Genomic DNA, 18,257 nt, shown 5'->3' on the forward strand with positions numbered 1-18,257 from the left:
TGTCCACTCAGTTACTTAAAGAGGTTCAAGTTCATTGGGGAGAACTTTTGACTTATAACATGTTTTTCCTCCTCTTAAAGCCTGAGTATGAATTGCTGTATTATCTTTAGTCTATATGGTTTTATTCTCCTTTAATTTAAAGAATCATAAAATGTTTGGAAGGAAATGATGTTGAATGATGTTGATGGGTCATCAATGTGTGCCCATCATGGTGCTAAGTACAGGCACATGATGTCACTTGATCTTCCTGTCATACCTATTTTAGTGGTGACAGTCCTGAAGTTTAAGAAAGTTAAATGCCCAAATTCTCAGCTTCTACACCTTTCTACCTTTGTGGTCAAAGGCACACTTGGAATGTGTCTTTTGAAATGAGAGAATTTTCATGAAATGCTGCTGACTTATTTTTTCTAATAGCCATCTTCCTCCAATGAACTATCTCACATGAAAGTTTAAACATAAACCAGTCACTTCTGAGGGAGAACTTAATTATTCAACTTTTGGTTCACGTTAAGTAAGCACTTGTGTAAATGGTGTACAAAATTTTCCCAACCAATTGGTGATTTTCTACTCAATCAAAACTTGCATTAACTTAGAAATGGAAATCCCATGTGAGAAATATCTAAATTCTGGTCCCTTTGGTTGATGGAACTTGAAAACACAAAGCACATATAAACACACTATTTATTTGAAGCCTGACAACCAGGCCGCTCATGGATTGGATTATACAATGGGTTAAAAGGACATTTGAGATACCAGCTGTATCCAGCACTTAGTCCCAGGTCCAGAAGTAAAGTGTGCTCCCTTCCAAGTATTGCTCATTTTCTTAATCTCAGGAAAGAATGACTCCCCGATTCCCAAAATGTTGATGCTGCGGTTCTGTAAGGGTTAAGTGGGAATGCTCGCTCAGGCGCTGGGTTCCTATGAGAAGCAGAGGAGTGTTTTTTGAGGAAAAACAGATGCTGTGAAGTATTTTGTTTTTATCTGGGTAGATACTTTGTACAAGCAGCTGAGACAGGTTGGAGGTGATTACTTGTAGCTTCTGTGATAGACTGGCATGTCACCAAGACAGCTTCCAGTCCCAGCCTGAAAGAGGATGCTAAATGTCTCATTATTCAAGTTCTTGAATTTCTTTAGAACAGCCAGTGATGGCAAAGGCCAATATAGTCACAATTCCAAGTCCTTGTTTGATTCTCCGACCAATAGATACTATGTGCAAGGCAGCTTACGATGCAGGATGCAAGCTATCAGGGAAATAATGAGGAAAAAAAAAAATAAGATCTGAGCAAAAATTTTAGTCTGAAGAAAATAAATGTAAACATTTTTCAAGCATGAAATTTCCCCAACATGAAGAATATACTTTTGATGCTAAGATAAAGATTAAAGGGCCCTGCATAGTTCCACAAACTTGGTAGCACTTAAGCTCACTTGGTCTTGTAAGGAATTATGTTGTTTTTAGATGGATAGATTAGATTACTATTTTACCTTTTTTTTTTCAGTACTGGAAATTGAACACAAGATCTCACTCAGTCTAGGCAAGTGCTCTGCCATGGGGCTATATTCCCAGTCCTTTTTAAGAGTTTATTTTGAGAAAGGGTCTAAGTTACCCAGGCTGAGGTCACAATCCTCCTGCCTCAGCCTCCTGGATAGCTGGGATTATAGGCAGCTGCCATTACCCTTTTTTCTTTATTATCTTGGCTCATACTTATCTATCCATTTAATTTATTCATTAAATGTTGTTATATAAAAGATCATTAAAATAAAGAAAACTTTAAGTTTCTAGATTGAACCAGTCTTTTGGAAAAATGACAGCCAGTAAAAATGACAAATACCAATTAATTTGACAGTCTGACGTCCCCCCTCCCCCATAGCACTCTGTTTGCACATCTGGTCTAACACCCATCTCTGGAGGTTCTTGATTCTAACTATACAGGCAAGCATTTTTTCCTCATTGGTAGAACTCCACAAAGGCAGTAGCTATATCTTCCTTATATCTCCACCCTCCACAGTCCAACAGAATGCTTTGCACTAGTGTAACTCAACTAAACAACTGGCACTTTTACTGAAATGGAAACCCGATATGTGAAGAGTAGGAGTGGAAAAAAAACCACATATTTCACTGAGCAGTCTGTGGTTCACAGTAGGCAATATGAAGAAGGGACCAGCAAAGTTCCACAGAAAAGGTCAAAGGGGCAATTTTGGTAACTGCTCAAAGGCTGAGTGACAGTCTTTCAGGAAGGACTTATGGAGGCTACTCTCTGGACCTAAAGATGCATTTCTGCATCCAGAAAATCTGACCACATCCATCCCTAGCAGCTTCTTCCCTTCCACAGGTGGTAGCTCATAATTGTATTTTTCACTAGTAGGCTGAGAGAAGGTTGAGGGGTATTTTTTGTTTTTGTTTTTGTTTTTTTGAAAGCACTGATTAGAATTTTCTCTCCCCCCTCCCCAGGAAAATGTTCTGCATCTTCCTTACCTCTTATTCCAAAGCCAATTTCTTTGTCCACACAGCTGGGAACAGTGCTGATTAATGATTAGGATATATTGGTTCAGTCCTCCAAGGCACACCTGTCTTTCCTACTGTCCTAGCATCTTACCTGATGTGTGTGCTGGTTCATTAACGTGAGCTGGGAATTCCTGATTATCAGGGGACTGTGTTTGCAGCTCCCTAGGAAAAAGTGTTCTAGTGAGAATTAGGGACAAGAGTTATAATTGCACCTTTGCCATTCATTCCCATCTGTGAGACAGAAGATAGGTCATATGGACTAGGTCACAATTATATGAGTGGCATAATTATGGCACAGTTAATGCTGCCACTCTGAGAATGTCAACAAGTGCAACTTGGGAAGGTAAAACAAAGACCAGGTTGCCTACTTGAAGGTCTGGCAGAGCAACACTACCTGCATGCAGCTTTTATTCGCCTTTTCCCCTTCTCTCTTGGAAGCAGTACTGCTTTTCTTCCTCTGCCTATCTCAATAATTCAGTGTTGGTGAGATGCTCTAGGTGGAATTGTCTTATGAATACAGGACAAATAACGTGAAACAAAGCCTAGGTATCACAGGAAGTGCATCCGCAGGGTCTGTTCCTTAAAATAAGTTCAGACTGTAAACAATAACATCTGCATCCTCAGGAGTAGACACAAATATTTCAAAAGTACCGTGCATGCCCCCAGTAAAGATAGCATCTAATGCTCAGCGTGTGTTCAAACAACAAGAATTTCTGGATTTCCTTGCAATAAGTTGACTGTGTTATAATCACCATCTTCTAAAAATCTGGATGGGTGTAGTTTCTGGAAAATCTCATGGAAGATGCTATCTCAGTGTCACAGACTTGATGATAATAGCATGAATGGCTTTTTTTTTTTTTTAAAGTCATTCTTTTCCCATGGGCTTGCAAATATGTTCAGTATACTCAGACAATAAACTAGCCTGTGCTTACAGCATCATTATATTTGTTTCCAAGAAAGAGGAAACACGTGAATTTTATAGCATCCATTTATCAGGAAAGGCAACTGGGGAAATAAGTATTTTTAAACTGATGGTCCATCACATTCTATTCCTCCCCTCTTCTTCTTGAAGCCCCAGGTCTTCTAGCCTTTCGATCTCTTTCTCCCATTTCTGGGTATGCTAGACTTCCTAACAGTGACAGGGGAATTCCCAATGGTGACGAGCACATTTGCAGGAAGAACCTTGGAATAGTGACAGAGAACAGATTACTATTTTAGTTCCTTCTCCCCATTTCACCCTTATGAATAATCAATGATATCCGCAGCCTTCAAAGTACTCTGAACTTCTTTTTCATTTGATGACTATAGGTGTGTCTGGGATATCCCACAGAAGGGATTTGCTTTCCTTTTAGGGGAACCACTGCGGGCCTCCATGGGTCAAATGGATTCTGTAGGGCTTTCCTGTTTATGAGGAAAAGAAATCCTCTTTTGGCCTTGTTAACCCTGCAAACAAGTATTTCATCTCTCTTTTCTGTCACTGCCAAGAGTATTCAAAGTGGGACTGTGATCTGGAGCTCCACCATCTCCTCTCTCTTCAGCATTAGCTTGTGTCTCCTCCACTGGACTGAAACTACTCATTCACATGTCTTCCTTCATTTACTTTTCTGTTGCTCCAAACATTTTACCATAACTTGGTCCTCACTTCTTCAGCATTTGTGCAACTCTGCACAGTTGACTGTTCACCATATATGGAAACTGCTTCTCTCCTACATCTTACGACTCTGCATCAGCTCAGCCTTCTCCCCATCTCTTTGACAGCTTCTCTTGCTTCTGCTTCTCCTTCAACCCTAAAACACAGGTTTTTGCCCAGGTTCTGCCTTTGCAAATCTCTCCTCCATGAATAACCTTTTTGATCTTAGCCTCTTGGCTCAAATTAACACCTGAAATTTCTGGTGAGTCCCATATCTGACCTGATTGTTGAATTCAAGTTTCTAAACACTTTCTGAATGATGTGGACTACCTAAATGAACAACCACTTCTACAACTGAAAAATCACACTCTGCACCTTCCCTCGCAAATGCTTTTCTCTTTTGCTTTTTCTCTTATTGATTCCCTTCATTTCCTACTTATCTGAACTTGGAACTCTAGAACATCTCCTGATTCTTATTTGTTCCCCCAATCTAGTTAGTTTAAAGGTCTTTAAACTACATATCTGCAATCTTTCTCGTGCCTTTTCTGTGACATTTCTTCTGCAACCATCTGAATTCTAATCCTTTTTAGCCTACCTCTGGTGCTATTGCTCCGGCCTCCTCAAAGGGCTTTCTTCCTTCTCATTCTGTGCTTAGAAACATGCAGTGCCCCCACTATGTCTTCCTTCAGCCTGTGCTTCTCAGCCTTCCCCAAAGTAACTCCCATCTGTCTCTCTGGCCTTATTTCCTGTGGTTTCCTGTACTTTCTAGCAGAAACAGTCATCCTGTAGACCTTCAGACTCACCTGCTTTCCCAAGGCTTAGATTGTTTTCTTCACAGGTGTTTCAAGAGTATATGCCCTTGTCCAATAGCACTGAATGGAACTAGGATGGTGTGCAGTGTTTTGGCAGGAGACTCAGGTGCGTAATATCATATGAAGGACCATACACCTGTGTCTCCCTGTCAAAATATTGTACACCATCTTAGTTCCATCTGAAATAATGCTTTCTTCATAAAGTCATTTTTGATGGCTACCTACAAATTAAATGTGTTCTGTCTTCCTCCAACTTTTAAGGATTGCATTTATGTGGTGTTTTTTCCTTGATTTTCTGCATTGTGTTTTAATCACTGATATTCTTCTAATGTTCACCCAACTACACTATATACTTACAAACAGGGATGGATATAGCAGTCTACCAATCTCGGGGCATATCATAGTGCTTTGCTGTAGTAGCTGCTCAGATAATATTTGCCAAATTGAATTGACCAACTGATGTCCACCAAGTCTTTTCCAGCTTGTTCATCTAGCACGAGATGATCAAGTCAGATCTCTTTGGATAAGGGTTTAACTGAGATGATAAACATGCACAGTTACAGTTCTCATTGATGTGGTTAAACCCTTCATTTTCTTGGGTAGGAGAATGAGACTTATTTTTCCTTTAAAAACCTCTATTTCCAAAAGCCTGAATTTCTATCTATGAGTAACTAGCTAAATTTCCAAAAATATGCAGAGGTGGTGCTTGACTGAAAGCTTTTCTTTCTGTCTCACAGTCATCTCCATAATCTGTTTTGGAGTTAAAGGGATAAAGTGTGTCGACATTGCAGGCACATATCCTGATCGCTGAGCATTTTTTGACATCTCCACAACTCCTGGAACTTTGTGTCACGATTCTGTAAACTTGGTCTATTGTATATTCATATCTGGGCTCACATCCAAACCACCTTTACATAAATTTAACACAAATAAAATTGAGAGAGCCTTCTTCCGTTCCAGCTGGCAACCTCAGCAAATGCACATGTGAACTTTGGAGCAGGCTTGCCAGGGAAGATGTACAAAGTGAACTCCGTTAGAGAAGGTGGCCTGGGCTGTATTTCTTGCAGAAAGGTGTAAACATGTCAATTCATACCACCAGGAAAACACCAAGATCCATGTCCTGGGAAAGATGCTCCCAGAGAAGTGGTGACTTAGCTTGCCAGGTGGCTGTGGTGGAGTATTTTCTGAAGTGATCAGCAATAGGTTTCATCTGCCCACCTGGCTCGCACTTCTCCCACGGTAGCACCATGTCGTAAGGCCATGTGGTACCGCAGGTGGTGTCAGCCCAGGAAGAAGAGGTGAGGAATTGGCAGATGCGTGATCACACCTATAAAAGCAAGTAACCTCGTCACTATAGTGGCATTTTTATCTTTCTTATTGACTCTCCCATGCCTTTCCCTCACGCTTAGTTTTCCAGAGTATTTCCAAATGTTTCTGTTATACTCAAAAACAACAACAACAACAACAACAACAAAAAAGAAGAATAGTGCTGCCTCATTCTCCTCATTCTCTTACCCCTTGTTTGTCCACAACCCCAGAACAGAATGACTCAGTGCTAAACTCTTCTGTTTCCATGGAGATAAAAGATTAGCTGGGGCAGTGGCAGATGCATGGTCTAACCAGACCCTCAGCTTATTCTGCTTTGTACCATTTCTCTGTTGACCACGTTCATAGTTCTCTTGAGAACCCTGCTTGGTTCATGGTCTGGTCTATGATGATGCTGTGGATACTCATTATGACCCTAAGTTCTGTGAGCTGTGTGTCTTGCGTATTCCATCTTTCCTGGCCTATGTATTCTTATCTGTCAAACGAGAGAAATGGGCTCTGTTCTGTTAACGCCTCTTGGCTCTTACATAGGAGGTTCTATTTCTCCAAGAGAATCCTGTTGCCATAAATCATATTCCAAAGATGTCTGTTTTGGCAGTTTAGCCTGGCATTGATCCTTGGGTCTTCTTTAGTCTTTGTTAAGCACCACCCTCCGCCCCCAAACCCGACCCCCTGCAACCACACCACCATGCACAACCCTGCTTTTCTTTCTTTTTCCCTGGATCTACTACTTTATCCCTGATTTTTCTACCTCTCCCTCTACCCCTCCCTATTCTCTTCTTTTTTCTTAAACTCTTTACTTTTAAACTCATACATAAAAACAAAAATGTCTGCACATATTAATGGGGCATCATGTGATGTTTTGATACATGTATATATTGTATGATCTTCAAATCATGGTAAACATATCTTTCTCTTCAAACATTTACCATTTCCTTGTGTGAACACATTCAGAATTCTTTCTTCTAGCTTTTCGAAATATGGGATGCAGAATCGTGGAACTGAAGAGTCACCCTCCTGTGCAGTAGCTTGCCAGGACTTCTTACTCCTATCCAGCTCTTAGTAGCCATCGGCCCACCTTTCTCCAGTCCTCCCACCCCCTTTCTATTCTTATTTCACCTGGACACTTTTATTTCACTAAGGATTGAACCCAAAGGTGCTTTACCACTAAGCTACATCCTCAGTCTTTATTATTTATGTTAAGCCAGTATCTTGCTAAGTTGCATAGTTGAAGCTGTCCTTGAACTTGCAGTCCTCTGGCCTCAGCCTCCTAAGTCATTGGGCTTGTATGTGTGCACCACGGTACCTAGCACACCTGGATGCATATTTTATGTCAGTTTTCTACCTCTGAATTATATTGGATATTGTACATGCTGTTTCATCAAAATCTATTTAAAGGCAATGTCCACTTTTTCACCAAGACCTTAATCTTATAAATAAACAGGTACATTATACCGAATCAGATATTCGAAGAACAGAGAATGTGGCCCTCAGACATACTTGTTCTGCTCCTGTGGAATATAACATTTTCGGTTCGGAAATTCTATGTAGGAATGAGTGGTTTGGTCTTGAAACAAGATAAGCTGCAAGCCAAATTTGAGGTGTAATTTAATACAATACGCAAGTTGATAACCTGAGTATTAACCTAAACTCAGATTTGATCACTAACACAAAAGTAGCTTTTACTTTATCTTTTTGTGCCACAAAACATTAAAATTAGATTGTAAAGAATAGAAATTACACTGAAAAAAATACAAAAGAATGACAACAGGGATTTTGTTAATGAATCCCACCTCACTCTTTATGTCTCCAAGGCAGCGAACACCATGTAATAAGCCTTGTATCTATTTTGTAAAACAGCCTCAAATTAAGGATCTTATTCAGATGCCATTGTAAAAATAATTTTCTGAAATTGTGGTCTATCAACAGGAGATAAGATGGCACTTTGTTGTCGCCTGCCGAGTCCCATTATGAATATTCTATTTCAGAGGCAAATCACACTGTAAATACAATGTTCGGATTCATTTATTCCCACAATAGCATTTTTGCAAAGGTGCAATTTCATAATTTGACTTAGCATTGATAGCACATCATCATTTCAAAGCTCTTTATAACCACTGGTTAATTCATACTTCCTTAGGAAATTGTTTATTTGTTCCAGACCCATTTCGAAATGAAATAACTAAAATGTATAAAGATAAAGCAACTTGACAAAGGCTAAACAAGGATAGAGATGCGTTTAAAACTTGATGTCCTTCTAAGCCTATCCTTAGCACATCTGACTAGGCACTCCTGAACAATTGAACACAGATGTGTTACCAAATAAGATTAAAATGTCCTATTAATCATTCTATTACAGATGGGAAACTTGATTAAAAAAAAACCATAAACACAAGTCCTATAAGATACTGAAGTAAACAGGATGTGAAATGAATGAACATATTAATTGTACTTCTCTCTATTTGGTTCTCCTGAGCCATGTTTTCTTTAAAGCAAATGATCAACTATGGACTAACATCTAAAGTTATTTGGGTTATTCCCAGCATTAATTGGAAAATGTCTAGTATTTCCAAACACCAGGATAAAAAAGAATTTGAACTGTCAACCCACATTATTTTTGTTATTACATCTTTCCTGAGACTAACCTTGAGATTTAAACTATCCATGTTTCTTATCAATGTTGTTTTAGGGATTGCTTTATGTACTGAATATTATACAAACCCTGAGATTGATGGTGAACATGAGTTCACTGTTAAACATTCATCACAGCATATACTTAGAAAAAATACGTGTAGCAATAAATTCAGAACGCATGAACTTGGAAGTTGGAGGAGATTCAGGTATCTCCGCAAATGTTGCTGCTTGGGTCACCAAAATTCTTTCTCTGAAAACTTCAGCTGCTGCCTTCTACCTCATTCATTCATTTGTTAGTTTAACAAGTATTTATTGACCACCAAGGATGCACTAATCATCATTTTCATGACAGAGCAGTGAACAAAACAAACATCATTCCTTGCCCTCCTGGTCTTTCTATTCTAGAAATAGCATGATAAACAAAAGAAATCTATTACTTCAGGATCTCTCCTCTGGGCTTCCTCCATGCCCTTCCAGCTTGCTGATCCTCATTGTCTTTACCTGCAGGTGCCGAGTCAGGCCCTCTTGGGAACTGGATCTTGGTCTAAACAAGATGCATTGAAAATGAGGCAATCATTGGCAGGGCATCCAGTTGGCTCCTGGTTGCTGGTACTCTCTATGTGTAACCCTCTGCTGGGGTTCTAGCCCCTCCATCAGGCTACTTTGGTTTCCCAAGTTCATACCTATCCCCAAACCCTGAATGTTGGACTAGCATATGCTTATTCTCTGTATCTGACACTCACTGAAAAGATCTAACTTCAGTTCTTGTCTTCTTTGCCTATAATTGCAAGACCCAGTTAACCCTCAGCCCTCATCTCCTAGTGGGGTACTGAACAGTCAACTGTCAATTTTCAGTGTTGGTTTATGGTCTTGGCAGCCATGTCACTGACTTTCTAGTGGCATAAATCATACCAAAAGGTTAAAAGGAACTGAGGAAACCTTTTCTTCCTCATATCCCAAGAATAATAATTATGCAATAAATATTAATAACTAAAAGAAAGTGTAGGATGCTTTATTTTCCCATTCTGTCTTCATTTTCTCCCACTTAAGATCCCCAGCCACTCTCTAAAGGTGGATAGCAACAGTAGAGCCAAAAAGAAAGAAACATCTCAAGGAGACATGGTAGAAGTGACCCAGTGATAGAATTTGAGAAGAGACATGGAGACTAGGATGTTAATAGCTATATGGATGTCTTATCTTTGGGTCTGAAAGAACAATTTTGCCAGTCACATAAATAGTAAAAAAGCAAGACAAGCAAGTCCCACTTCAGACATTTTGAGGTGCTTTGGGGCATTTTAGAAATGTCCAAAGAGAAACTTGAGCAATAGAAAACTGGACACAGTTGGCTGTAGAGGTTTGGGGCCCACTTCATGGCTGAAGTAGAAAAAATGGACAGCATTTCTTAGAATGGCAAGAGCAGAGAAATGAAAGAAATGAGGGCCTTGAGAAAAAGTTTCCTTCTTGGGAGGCATGTTCAAAGAAGAAGGGTAAGGAGTTAAGAGAGAGGTGCCAGAGTTAGGGGAGTGACTGGCTAAGATGAGCATTTCCAAAAGGGAGAAGGGTTCCCTATATCAGATTGTAAAATAAATGGTGGGCATGGTAGATTCAGGACCTGGGCTCATGGGACTCTGGAGAAGGTAGTTTCACTCAGCTCTGGGAAAAACATGTCCTAACACAAAGCATCAGGGATTGAATGCATGTGGAAAAACACAGACCATGACGGTAAACCCTTCTTTTTACTTTGGATTTGAAAGAACTATCCTTAGAACATTTGACTATTTTCAAAGCAAGATGGGCAAGTTCAAAAGTGTTTTTACAGAGCTGGGCATGGTGGTATACACTTGTAATCCCAGCTACTCAGGAGGCAAAGGTAGGGGGAATCACAATTTAGAGGCCAGCCTCAGCAATTTAATAAGACCCTGCCTCAAAATAAAAAATAAAAAGGGATGGGATACTGCTCAATGGCAGACTACTTGCTTAGCATGTGCAAGACCCTGGGTTCTATCCCAGTACTACAAAGAAAAAACAATGTATATATTTAACCCTTTATTCTTGAGAGGAGGAAAACTAGAATCCACTTACCAAACCTATGACATAGTCATGTCTAGGTTAGCAAATATGTTTCCTAGCACATGGTACCTTTGATTTTCTAGCAGTGGCCATTTGTAGTATGTTTGAGAGAATTGCTTAGATAGGAGGATCCAAATGGGTTGCAATGCCTGCCATGAACTTGCAGGGAAATCATAGCATAAGCGACTCAAATCTACCCTCTCTAATTCATATGTAAAAGTGACCTCTTTTGGAAATAGGCACACCAAAGAATGGTAAGAGAAACAATTATTTGGGATAAATATTTTTGTAAGTTAAATAAAAATGCATCTCTTTTTCTTGAACATGGAGTTATCAGAAATAAACTTTAAAATCGATTGTTAACTCAGTACAATGACAATTAGTTTCTTTGTTTTAAACAAAGTCTAAAGTACATAATCTATGGAATCACTTTTTAAAGTTCAAAGTGTATAAACATTTGAAAAGTTACTGTTTTTGAAGTTCTAAATAAAAATTTTCTCTTTGCTTTTGCAAATTCCTTATTTTGCACCATAATCATTTTATGGAGACGTATACACACACCAAGGTTGCACATATGTGATGGAACTATTTTGCATTTTTTCCTTTATACAAATATTTGAAAGCTTTGAGAAAATAACTCACCCACAATCCTACCACTCAAACACAACTATGTATATTTTGATACTACAGTCTGTTTTCTTTGAATTTTGCATATATTTAAAAGACTGAGATAATTCCCTTAGTAGACAGCTTTTACCCTACCATTGTCTCTTAAAATTACATTATAAGCATTATATTAGACTCTTAAGTATTTTTCAAACATGTCTTTTATAAACTGCATTGTCTTTTCAAAACTATTATTTTTATTCAAACTTCTTACGATAATTGAAATGTTCTCAATTATTCTAAAGTACAAATAATTGTCAATGATGGAATGAACATCTGTATGTAGCAGTCATTATGTGTTTTGGAATTTCTTTAGAAGAATTTTCTAGAAGTATGGTGAGGGCCAAAGAATAGGACAGATGCATATTACTAGCTTGCCTTAGCAGGCAACTCCTGGGGGTAGGAGAGGTTGGTAAGGTATATGTTAAAACTGCATCTATGTTTTCAAAGAAAGCAGTAAAATTTTAATGATATAAACTGATATTTTTTAAAGAAGGAATTAGTACACTTTGTGAAATGAGTGAAGCTCTAAATACTGTAGGCTTTGCTGGCAAGATAATCTCTACCTAAGGTGATCAACTCCACCATTAAAAGATAAGAATAGCCACAAACAAGAGGCACATAAATGAACATGGTTGTGTTCCAGTAAAACTTTATTTACAAACAACAGGCAGTCAGGTTTGGTTTGCTGGCTTTAGTTTGCTGATCTCTATCTTAATTGAAATTTCTGCTGTTTTGTGGAAACATCTGAATTTGTGGCTGCTGAGAATTGGGAACCCGTGTTGCAATGTTCCCTTTGTAAAAATTTGAGCTTGTGGAAGTCTGAATCCCCAGTTATAGTGTAGGGACAGGAGGAAATCTGCTTTTGTTGCAAAGCGATTTGGAAACTGAGCAAGGAAGCTATGAATCAGCCTGTTGTTCCAACATATGTAGAGTATGGAGAAGTCTATAAAATCAGGCTTCTGTTTGCCTCTGGCAGGCAGCTGTAGCTCTGCCCCCAGTCTTTTCTTCTTGTGCTTTGAGAAATTCACTCCAACTCCCGCAAAATTGGTTGCATCCATGTATGCAAACTAATCTCACCTAATATTGATTCAGTCAAAGCCTCAGTCACTCATTAATCCCAGAATCTCCACACAGTTCCTAGGAACACAAAGTTTGAAGCTGGAAGGGGAAAAAAAAATTTTTCTAAGAAAGAACCTTGTTCTCATGTAACCTTCCCAACAGGAACTATTTTTCCCAGATGTTAAGCGTACAATTGCTTTTCCTTAGGTGACCCTTTGTAGAACAGCTAAAACTCATCATTGACTACCTTTAACAAACATGTGAAACACAAAAGAAATTTAAAAAACAAGTTATAGTTTCCTAAACAATGCTCACCATATTGTCAATAATTGGCACTTATCTGTCAAGGAAATGTGTAACCTAACCACAGGCATGAAATATGTTTTACCATATTATTTTAGTGATTTAGGGGTTGCTTGCCCCCCTCCTTGTTCTCTTGTTGCTTCCAAAAGAACATGGAATTCACAATCTTTATATCAAAATATAGGGTGAGGAAAATTGCTTTCAATGACTATTGGCTGAATAGACATACACAAACACACACACACACACACACACACACACACACACACACACACACACACACCCTTCTGACCCCAGAATGCAAAGGCAGCTGCCTTCGTAAATACTGTATTTGAGTCCAGCAGTGATTTTTATGCTTAACTGTTCCTGCCTGATTTATTTATGTTGGACAAACAATGTGAACTGGATGTAGACAGCTTTCTGCCAATAATAGAAGTGTGTTGGCTGACTATCCCAAGCAAGCAACAAAGAGTTGGGAAAAGATGAATTTAACCTTTGCAAATTAATATAAACAACAACTTTCCTTCACACACACATATGTGCATGCGTGCCCACGTGCACACGCACAGACACATACACAGCTGGAGTTAAAAAATTTTGGTTAGAAATATTTTGTTACTAAAAGACCTCAAATTGTGTTACCATCATCATTAGCTTTTAGGCATCATACACATTTTTTAAATGTACAGAATTTTATAAACACACATACTATTTGGTAGCTAGCAGAGAAGATAGCTCCAGATTTGTACTCTGATCTCTGCATTTGGAGGATGAAGAAGCAAGTTTGGACAGTGAGGGACTTGCCCAGAGAGTGGATCTGTAGTGAGAAGTTGGTTCTCAGGATCCCCAGGACACTGATCTCCTTCCCAATCACACTTCCTCTTCAACCACATTTCTCTTTCTGCTTGTTTTTTCCAGGTAGTGCATATTCATGATTTGGAACTGTGGGATGCATGTACCTCTTTTGTAACTAGTCATCCAGGGAGTTTATAACTTACACTGTGTCATCCATGGGGTAGAGCAGGGACCAAAGAGTAGAAATTATAGTCCTAATATACCATGACAAACCTTCCAACTTTCATAAAACGTTATTTCCCTGGGATGTCCAGTTTCAATGTCAAGCTATTTCCACTTGAGAGGGGCAGAAAATTTTAAAAAATGGTTTTCAGTAGATGATACATGATTGTACAAATGCAGTTCACTCATTATAACACTTGTTCTCCATCTAAATATATGACAGTGAATCTTCAGGACCGAGTTACAGCAGATCACCCTACTTCATGGATTCTCACTGTCCTTCCTGCATGCTGTGGGTTGGTCCACTGTAGTAGCACAGGGTGCCTTCCAGAACACACCATCATGGAGCACATTGTTCTGCAGCAAATCATAAATCATTCTTCAAAGACAAAAAAACGGATTTGAGTGTTTATGTTACTTTAGGTCAGTCTGGTTGTACAGATGCTTTTGCTTTTTGGGGTTTCATTGCGTACATTCAAGGCATGTGGTTTTTTACTCTATTTCTACTCTGTCAATGGACTGCCTCAGAAAGCAATGAGCTCCCTTCTACCAGAAGCTTTCAAGTGGTGGCCAGATGCCATCTAAGCAGAGTGCCACGCATTGCTGTAAAGACTTAGACCTAGATGGAATTGGATCCATAAATAAATGGGGACAAGTAGATTATTGAGTGCCAACCTCATGACCATTGGTTTAGATGGAATAATTTTCATTTCATTCCCCAGGGTACATAATGAAAGACAAAGCTTATCTCAGGCTAAGTTTGAATTGGATAATGTTATTGGGATAGCTGCTAGGGGACAATCATTGTGCCCTGGCATTCTAGTGCCCCTGGGTACTAAAGACATAAAGGACCAGTGAGGTAATAACTGGCAGTCAATCAAACAAGCGAACCTCCCAGCCAACAGGATCTTGTAGAGCAGGTCACAGATGACTGAGAGAGGACCCATAGAAGGCAAAATGTTTCCCAGATTCTCTTCTGGTGTTTGTTTTCTTCCCCACTGTCTCCTTAGCTTTTTCCATTTTCTTTTGCAATGATGATATTTACTTCTAGGGTTGGGAGTTCCACTCAAAAAAAGAAAAGGAAATCAGTACGAGAGGAGGGAACTGAGACCAAAAAATAGGAAGAATTTTAATGAGAACATGTCTTGGGTCAACTCCTAAACTCATTATTATAATGTGTTTCGGTTATTTTCAACTCCTTGACTTTTATGTGTTAATCAAATTACATTTAGTTATTTCCGAAGGACAACTAAGTACCTCACAGGAAATACTTGCTCCCTCATGTGATTTGAATCCCCCATTTATATCTTGAAGGAAACACAGACTTTCAATATTTAGGAAAATTAGAATCTGTATATTTTTTCTTTCTTATCATCATGCCGGTATATTTAATATTATTTGGAAAACAAATTTTTTGAGTTTATATTATGCACCAGTGCCACAGTGGATACTGGGCATAGAAAGAAGAATGATGCCTGATTTATTGTCCCTGAGGAGGTTGCAGTATGGGAAGACAGACTAGTGAACAGATAATTGACAGCTTATGGTGGTAACTACTATAATGGAAGTGTAAATAAAATATCTTCTAAATTGGTACCCAATCTGGTTGTGTGTGCCATACATATTTTAACATTTTATTTTGCTCTCATTAATCACCAATCTGTGACTTAGAAACACAAAAATTTAACATCCATTCACAATATCAAATGTTGACCTCATCATTTCGTTTTCCTTTTAAAATGAATTAAGACCCTGATAAATGTCAATTGGAAATGAACTAAGGTAGAGTTTAATCATGAAACTCTTATTGACCTGTTAGTACCTATGGATTGTGGAAGGGAAAAGACAAAGACCTATATTGTAATCCATGGAATTTTAAAATATTCTATCTACTTTAGAAGGTGGAGTTTATTCCAATAATAAGATAGCCAATAGAAGAAGATGGTCTTTTAAATGCCTGCTGACTGGTACCCCAAATACTGAGTGAGGTATGAATTTGGGACTGGGGATATAGCTTAGTGATAGAGTGCTTGCCGAGCATGCACCATGCTCTGAGTTTATTCCCTAGCACTGAAAAAAAAAAAAAATCGAAGCACCCCATTTTCTTATCAGGTAATCCAAAAGGAGGATGAGTTCCCAGGATGAGAATATCTGTACAGGAAAAGTCTTTTTAAATTTTGTTTGTTTTGCAACACTTTGATCTATTTGTGTAGTTTAGAAAGAAGATAAAAGATAAGCTGTGAAGGCTTCTGCTTGCTTCACTCTTGCAAACTCAGGTTCTCAGACAGGTGTGACTAACCGGAAAAGAATGCAAAATATTGTGGCTGTGGAGGGACAGATTTTCCCTGAATTTGATAGTTCTAATGAAATCATATGAAGAATATTAGCTGCTTTGGACGAATAAGTACCCAATTTTAAAAAGTATGAGCTGTAACTCTATCATAAGAAAACTGACCCTGAAAACAGACATAACCAGTACTTTTACATGGATGATGTCTCCAACTAGTAAATCATTGACTATGCTCCTTTTTCTCAAAAGAGGTTACTCACTAACCATGGGGATAAAACCACTCCTTTTGTCAAGGGTCATTATTCTTATTTTCAAACCCTGTTGTCCTCAAAGTCACCAAAGAACCTCATGTAGCTCTCCTGTCCCCCTCTCAGACTCTGAACTGAAGTCTGATCCACTTACCTTCCATGATTGTTAACAAGGAGGGGACCTCAGCTTGGGCCATGGCTCAGAGGCAATCTTTGTGTTTCTCCAGTCCTACCTCCTCATTAACAAAGTCCAACTTATTCCTACCATTTCTATGTGGCCCTCAGACTCCTGGCAAGATGCTGAGCACCTCTGCCGTGAATACCTGGTGACCTGTCCCCCAAGAGAATCTGACCTAGAAAGTGCTAGGGGCTGGCAATGGGGGAAGTCCTTATCCAAGAGCCATCTTTTGATCAAGGAGGGGCCCACAACCTCAGAGGAAATCTTTCCTGTTTACAGACTGCGGGCTTTGAAAAGCCCTGGCAGGCTGTGGGCCAGGCTCCTTAGCTTTTATGCAAAGAGGCCAAACAGGATGAAGTCAGGATGGAAACTGCATATCATAGGAACCCAGAAGGACAGGAAGTAACCATGTTTGAAGGAATTCTTGATTAAAAGTATAATTGGAAGGTTTGTTTTGGGTGGGGAGAAGATAATGACATTAAAATATGTCTAGTTGTTGTACGTGTTGCTACAATAAAGCCATTAGTCCACTTTTTCTCCTTCAGTTTCCCATATCACATTAGTATCCATTTTGAGAAATCTGAAATATTTTTTTTTCTGTACAGAGTCTTTGTGCTAAGTCTATTTGGAAGAAAAACATTCAAAATTTCCTTCCCTTCTCCCTCTCCCCCTCCCCCTCTCTCTTTCCTCCACAGGAAATAAAACCTGGGAACAACCTCATTATCCTTTGTAGGATTAAGTGTTTTAGAACTAGTAGTTAGAAAATATCGAAAATAAAAGGGGTAAAGGATAAAGTCATTCTTTAGTATGCCTTTTCTGTACTTAGTTCCCAAGAATGACACAGATGTTTCTGAATTGTTTTTGTTTGCTTGTTTTAAGTGCTCATGAATTAGACATTGTTATGAAAGGAACAATTTTTTTTTTTTTAACTTCAAAAACTTAGGGTGTGTGTGTGCAGCGTGTAGGGGCTGCTGTTCATATCTCACTTGTGGGGGGATCTCTGCAAAAACCCCCCTCTTTTATTTTTGGTTCTGGGGGTTGAACCAAGAGCATCATGCATGCCAAACGTGTGTTCTACCACTGAATCACATCCCCAGGCCCATTCTCTAATTTCTTAATCCCTCTCCTGACCTCACCCAGGCTTATGTGAATGGCTGAGCCACACCCACCAGCTTTATATCCACATTACAGTGTGAGCCCTGCTCATTTGTTTCCAGACAGAAGTCAGTAGTAGCATGCTTTATAATTGTAGTCCTGTGCCAACTAGAGGATAAATTGTCATTACCAGATGGTTCAGTGTTGCTGAAAACGTGCTCGTACAGAATTCCACATCAGCCTCCTTGACTTCCACCCAGCAGGTGATATTTATGGACTGTTTACAAGTCGCTCACATATGGCATTCTAAGAGGTTTGTAACTTTTATACTCTGTCATCCAGTTTATTTATTTTATGAAAATCCCACTCCAAAGGTCAGCCTTGTTCCACCTACCCCCTAAACATCAGACTGAAGAGAAAATC

At 39.0% G+C, this 18,257-nt stretch overlaps 1 protein-coding gene across 1 annotated transcript in view; it reads left to right on the forward strand.

Moving 5' to 3' along the window:
- Positions 1-18,257, forward strand: part of NRP1 (neuropilin 1) — a 139,727-nt gene that overhangs the window by 10,620 nt on the left and 110,850 nt on the right.

Source organism: Sciurus vulgaris (genome assembly GCF_902686455.1).
Source record: "Sciurus vulgaris genome assembly, chromosome: 12".
Taxonomy (NCBI): Eukaryota; Metazoa; Chordata; class Mammalia; order Rodentia; family Sciuridae; genus Sciurus; species Sciurus vulgaris.